The sequence below is a fragment of the Bubalus kerabau genome, chromosome 18 (genome assembly GCF_029407905.1).
Source record: "Bubalus kerabau isolate K-KA32 ecotype Philippines breed swamp buffalo chromosome 18, PCC_UOA_SB_1v2, whole genome shotgun sequence".
NCBI classification, from domain to species: Eukaryota; Metazoa; Chordata; class Mammalia; order Artiodactyla; family Bovidae; genus Bubalus; species Bubalus kerabau.
In genome coordinates this window covers 22,248,755-22,255,858 of record NC_073641.1, presented here as the reverse complement: position 1 = coordinate 22,255,858, position 7,104 = coordinate 22,248,755, and the positions used below count along the sequence as shown (strand labels likewise).

The 7,104-nt window shown below is 41.9% G+C and overlaps 1 protein-coding gene across 1 annotated transcript in view; it reads right to left on the bottom strand.

Annotated features, from left to right (window-relative positions):
- Window positions 1-3,921: 3,921 nt before the first annotated feature.
- The window catches only part of PDE4D (phosphodiesterase 4D), an 849,844-nt gene continuing 846,661 nt past the window's right edge, over window positions 3,922-7,104 (bottom strand). The window contains exon 17 of the mRNA XM_055555248.1: window positions 3,922-4,562. The gene's annotated coding sequence lies outside the window, so the exon portion shown is untranslated. The remainder of the gene's footprint in view (window positions 4,563-7,104) is intronic.

The window sequence follows — 7,104 nt, the reverse complement described above, 5'->3', positions numbered from 1 at the left end:
GATGGGCTCCATAAAGGACAGAAATGGTATGGACCTAACAGAAGCAGAAGATATTAAGAAGAGATGGCAAGAATACACAGAAGAACTGTACAAAAAGGATCTTCATGACCCAGATAATTACGATGGTGTGATCACTCACCTAGTGTCAGACATCCTGGAATGTGAAGTCAAGTGGGCCTTAGAAAGCATCACTACGAACAAAGCTAGTGGAGGTGATGGAATTCCAGTTGAGCTCTTTCAAATCCTGAAAGAGGATGCTGTGAAAGTGCTGCACTCAATATGCCAGCAAATTTGGAAAACTCAGCAGTGGCCACAGGACTGGAAAAGGTCAGTTTTCATTCCAATCCCAAAGAAAGGCAATGCCAAAGAATGCTCAAACAATTGCACTCATTTCACACACTAGTAAAATAATGCTCAAAATTCTCCAAGCCAGGCTTCAGCAATACATGAACTGTGAACTTCCTGATATTCAAGCTGGTTTTAGAAAAGGCAGAAGAACCAGAGATCAAATTGCCAACATCCTCTGGATCATGGAAAAAGCAAGAGAGTTCCAGAAAAACATCTATTTCTGCTTTATTGACTATGCCAAAGCCTTTGACTGTGTGGATCACAATAAACTGTGGAAAATTCTGAAAGAGATGGGAATACCAGACCACCTGACCTGCCTCTTGAGAAATCTGTATGCAGGTCAGGAAGCAACAGTTAGAACTGGACATGGAACAACAGACTGGTTCCAAATAGGAAAAGGAGTACATCAAGGCTGTATATTGTCACCCTGCTTATTTAACTTATATGCAGATTACATCATGAGAAACGCTGGACTGGAAGAAACACAAGCTGGAATCAAGATTGCCGGGAGAAATATCAATAACCTCAGATATGCAGATGACACCACCCTTATGGCAGAAAGTGAAGAGGAACTCAAAAGCCTCTTGATGAAAGTGAAAGTGCAGAGTGAAAAAGTTGGCTTAAAGCTCAACATTCAGAAAACGAAGATCATGGCATCCGGTCCCATCACTTCATGGGAAATAGATGGGGAAACAGTGGAAACAGTGTCAGACTTTATTTTTCTGGGCTCCAAAATCACTACAGATGGTGATTGCAGCCATGAAATTAAAAGACGCTTACTCCTTGGAAGGAAAGTTATGACCAACCTAGATAGCTTCTTAAAAAGCAGAGACATTACTTTGCCAACAAAGGTTCGTCTAGTCAAGGCTATGGTTTTTCCTGTGGTCATGTACGGATGTGAGAGTTGGACTGTGAAGAAGGCTGAGCACCGAAGAATTGATGGTTTTGAACTGTGGTGTTGGAGAAGACTCTTGAGAGTCCCTTGGACTGCAAGGAGATCCAACCAGTCCATTCTGAAGGAGATCAGCCCTGAGATTTCTTTGGAAGGAATGATGCTAAAGCTGAAACTCCAGTATTTTGGCCACCTCATAGGATGAGTTGACTCATTGGCAGAGTCTGATGCTGGGAGGGAGTGGGGTAAGAGGAGAAGGGGATGACAGAGGATGAGATGGCTGGATGGCATCACTGACTGGATGGACGTAAGTCTGAGTGAACTCTGGGAGTTGGTGATGGACAGGGAGGCCTGGCGTGCTGCGATTCATTGGGTCGCAAGGAGTCAGACACGACTGAGCGACTGAACTGACTGATGGGACCAAATGCCATGATCTTAGTTTTCTGAATGTTGAGTTTTAAGGCAACTTTTTCACTCTCCTGTTTCACTTGCATCAAGAGGCTGTTTAGTTCTTCACTTTCTGCCATAAGGGTGGTGTCATCTGCATATCTCAGGTTATTGACTCTTAACTGTTGTTTCCTGACCTGCATACAGATTTCTCAAGAGGCTGGTATTCTCATCTCTTGAAGAATTTTCCACAGTTTGTTGTGATCCACACAGTCAAAAGCTTTGAAATAGTCAATAATGTAGATGTTTTTCTGGAACTCTCTCACTTTTTTGATGATCCAATGGATGTTGGCAATTTGATCTCTGGTTCCTCTGCCTTTTCTAAATCCAGCTTGAACATCAGGAAGTTCATTGTTCACGTACTGTTGAAGCCTGGCTTGGAGAATTTTGAGCATTACTTTGCTAGTGTGTGAGACGAGTGCAATTGTGTGGTAATTTGAGCATTCTCTGGCATCACCCTTCTTTGGGATTGGAATGAAAACTAACTTTTTCCATTCCTGTGGCCACTGTTGACTTTTCCAAATTTGCTGGCATATTGAGTGCAGCACCTTCACAGCATCATCTTTTAGGATTTGAAATCCTAAAAATTCTAATTTAGGAATTCCATCACCTCCACTAGCTTTGTTCGTAGTGATGCTTCCTAGGGCTCACTTGACTTTGCGTTCTAGGATGTCTGGCTCTAGGTGAGTGATTATACTGTCGTGATTTTCTGGGTCATGAAGATCTTTTTTGTATTGTTCTTCTGTGTGTTCTTGCCACCTCTTCTTAATATCTTCTGCTTCTGTTAGGTCCATATCATTTCTGTCCTTTATTGTACCCACCTTTGCATGAAATATTCCCTCGGTATCTCTAATTTTCTTGAAGAGATCTCTAGTCTTTCCCATTCTGTTGTTTTCCTCTATTTCTTTGCATTGATCACTGAGGAAGGCTTTCTTATTTCTCTTAGCTCTTCTTTGGAACTCTGCATTCAAATGGGTATATATTTCCTTTTCTCCTTTGGTTTTCACTTCTCTTTTTTCACAGCTATTTGTAAGGCCTCCTCAGACAGCCATTTTGCATTTTTGCATTTATTTTTCTTGGGGATGGTCTTGATCCCTGTACAATCACAAACTTCTGTGGGCAGTCTGTCTATCAGATCTAATCCCTTGACTCTATTTGTCACTTACACTGTATAATCGTAAGGGATTTGATTTAGGTCATACCTGAATGGTCTAGTGGTTTTCCCTACTTTCTTCAAGTTAAGTCTGAATTTGGCAATAAGGAGTTCATGATCTGAGCCACAGTCAGCTCCTGGCCTTGTTTTTGCTGACCGTATAGAGTTTCTCCATCTTTGGCTGCAAAGAATATAATCAATCTGATTTTGGTATTGACTATCTGGTGATGTCCATGAGTAGAGTCTTCTCTTGTGTTGTTGGAAGAGTTGCTAACTCTTCTCTAAATGTTTGGTAGAATTTACCTGTGAAGCCATCTAATCCTCAACTTTTGTTCATTGGGAGTTCTTAAATTACTGATTAAATTTCATTCTTAGTAATTAGTCTGCTCATATTTTCTATTTCTTCCTGGCTCAGTCTAGGGAGATTGTACCTTTTGAAGAATATGTCCACTTCTTCTAGGTTGTCATTTATTGGTATATAGTTGTTTTTAGCAGTCCCATATAAGCCTTTGTATTTCTGTGGTGTCAGTTGTAGCTTCTTTTTTTTTTCCCTTTGTAGTTTCTTTTTCATCTCCAGATATCACCTCACACTAGTCAGAATGGCTATCATCAAAAAGAACACAAATAACAGTAGGCAAGGATGTGGAGTAAAGGGAATCCACATACACTGTTGGTGGAAATGTAACTTTGTGCAGCCACTATGGAAAGCAGGATGTGCTGTGCTGAGTGAATACTTAGTCATCCGATTCTTTGCAACCCCGTGGACTGCAGCCCACCAGGCTCCTCTGTCCACAGGGATTCTCCAGGCAAGAATACTGGAGTGGGTTGCCATGCTCTCCTCCAGGGGATCTTCCCAACCCAGGGATTGAATCCAGGTCTCCCACATTGCAGGCAGATTCTTTACCATCTGGGCCACCAGAGGAGCAATATGGAGGTTTCTCAAAAAACTAAAAATAGGATTATCATATGACCCAGCAATTCCACTCCTAGGTATGTATCCAAAAAACCTAGATAAATGCTCCCCAATGTTCAGAATTACTTTATTTATAATTGTCAATGTATGGAAGCAATCCAAATGTATATCAACAGGTGAATGGATTAAAAAGATGTCATACATGCACACACACATACACCACCCCCCCCCCCAAGTATATAGATATTACTCAGCCATAAAAAAGAATGAAATTCTGCCTTCTGAAGCAACATAGATGAACTTGGGGGCACTATGCTAAGTGAAAGAAATTGAACAGAGAAAGACAAATACTGTATGATATTACATATATGTGCTATCGAAAAAATACAACAAACTAGTAAATAAAACATAAAAGAAACAAACTCATAGGGAGCAAATTAGCAGTTATCAGTAGGGAGAGGGAAGGAGGGAGGGACAATATAACAGTACTGGGGAAAAGGAGGGTTATTATGGTATTATATGAAATCATCTGCATGAAACCTTTGAAAACTGTAGAACACTATAAAATTTTTAAAAATCCTTCACCAAATTAAACAAGTTTTTCAAAAACCACAAACAGATGTTAATGGCCATAGAATTTTCTAGAATGTAATTGTTAGTGTCTTCCCCTCTCAACCAAATGAGCACTTTTATTTTCCTGGAACATTAAATTAAATGTTTTTATCTTCATCCTGTGAACTCATGTCATCTGGACAGCAATTGCAGTCATTGGTATTACTCGGTTCACTGAACAATTGAGAGCTTTCAGCCTGTTTTAAGACATGAGGATTGAGAATGAAGAACATGGTGAGTATTCAAATTTATTTCAGTTGGAATCATGTCTTGTTGTTAACTTTCCATTCTTTTTCTCTGAGTCAGACATCAGCAAAGTTTTTTTCTTCTTCTTTAAGTGTCTTATATTAAATGAATGGTGTGTGAAGTGCTACGCCCATGACAGAAAATTGGGTGATGGCTCCTCAACCTGCTCATAATGTACTAGTTAAAGCTGAAACTGACTTAACTATGTATGTGAAACATAAACACATATTTTATATGCACAAATGCACTGTTGCAGACATGCCACTGCCATTCAGAGAAGACTCTGCCAGTCCTTCATCAGCTGATCCTATCTAAACAGTCATGAGGATGTGCTGGCTGAACTTCCCACATTTTGTTGTTTGCACCCTTTCTGACCGGCAGTTAGTGGGATAACTTGCTTACACTGGGGTACAATCTAGCTACAGAACAGAATGAAGCTGAGAAGTCTAAGGGAGATTTTGCTTGCAAGCCTGGCATAATTAGACAGTGATCTAACTGATGCAGAGATTTTCTCCTCTCTGGCCATCTCTTCCTTACTTTTAGAGCTGACTATGCAAACGCCATGCTTCAGTTTCTCTTCTTTGATAGTATATGAAATTGACCAGCTAGATTATTTTGAAACAAGGTAGCACAATTTTATGGGATCATGTTGTCTGCATTCCCTTAAATCTTTTTAGAAAAAGAATATTTTAGATATGCTGCAAAAGGAACCATATGAGCAGTCTTACCAGTTACAAAAAGTACAATATAAGAAAGGTACATTTGGAGCAGAAGGTTTTTGTTTTCAATCATACTCTTTGTTCTCTGTCTTCAAAGTTACTGGTATTCCAAGTGTGGGTCAGGAGTATATCCTATGAGGGTTGGATCTGCATTGATTGGCCTTAAGACTAGCAGACCCACCACAGCGCTCTTACAAAGCCATGATGTGGGTGGACACATTGCATGAGTCACTGGGAAGCCAGGCAGTATAGCCAGGGTAGCTTTGTTGTATGTCTGGAGGACTGCCCAGGAGACGTCATCTGTGGTTCCAGCAACCTGGAGAGATCTGTACCTATGGCTGCTTCTGAACTCCAGGAACTGCTTGTCCAGCCCTTCCCTTGCTTTCCAGCCCATTTGGGTATAAAAAGTCTTTTAACAAGTTACTAGCTAGCTCACCTCAACACCAACTTCTTCTTTCAATTAAGTCTTTCTTGGATAAATGAAGGAGGCTAGAGCTTATGGGTGCTGCTGCTGCTGCTGCTGCTAAGTCACTTCAGCCGTGTCCGACTCTGTGCGACCCCATAGACAGCAGCCTATCAGGCTCCCCTGTCCCTGGGATTCTCCAGGCAAGAACACTGGAGTGGGTTGCCATTTCCTTGTCCAATGCATGAAAGTGGAAAGTGAAAAGTGAAAGTGAAGTCGCTCAGTCGTGTCCGACTCTTAGCGACCCCATGGACTGCAGCCCACCAGGCTCCTCCATCCATGGGATTTTCCAGGCAAGAGTACTGGAGTGGGGTGCCATTGCCTTCTCCTTATGGGTGCTAATACATACCAATTATCAATAATTTAGGATCAGATCCTCCTTAGGTTTCTCATCACTGAGACAGGAACAACAAGATTTGCTGAGTTATGATAAAAGGAAAATGGCCCCAAATAGAAATAACTGCGACAAATAGGAAAAAACACCTGCAAACTGCATGCTTTGCCCCAGTTTATAACCCCTTACCCCCACCCCACACTCTCCCTGGAGGACCTAGCTTCCCTTCTCAAACTTGCTAGTCAAGTATGAACTCATAAGACTGTCTCAAAGAAAGGTCTCAGTATCGTAGGTGTGAGCACTTTCAGTTTTGTGCTGAGACTTCACAGTGTTGAGGTGAGTTTGAGGGCTGGTGACACAGTGTGCTCATGACTACAATCTTCTCCCATCATCTCCACCCGCTCAAGCCCTGCCCCATCTCTCCTACTTCCCCCTCACCACTCCCCCGGCCCATTCCATTATCTTTTAAATAAGCTGAGGATTTACAAACTCGTGGCAGGATGTGTAGGAGTGAGACAGTCTTGAACTCTGAGGTAAATTTGGCTTAGGTATGGAAGAAAAAAAATTCACTTTAGGGGATTTACCTCTTTGGGGCTGTAAGAAAGAGCTAGAAGCATAACTTTTCAATGATTCACTTGCATTGCCTGAAGATGAAACTAAATACAATTAAAATGGGCTATTTTGGGGGAGATGATGATCCATGGTTACAGCCCAGCCTGGTAGCACCATGCCTGCAGCTATAGGCAACACCAATTTGGATCTTTTGAGGCATATAAGCAGCCTGAAACTGGCTGCTTTGAATCAGCCCTGTGCCCAACATGTAGAGGAGTAGGGAGTTAGGGCTTTGACCAGAAACTTCCAGAGAGTGGAGCCATCAGGAGGCACCAGAGCTATCCTAGGAGGAGACGGGTACACTCTTCACCAATCCCTCCACTTGCTCCCCTCGTCCTCCCACCACTTCCCTCCAACCTACTTAG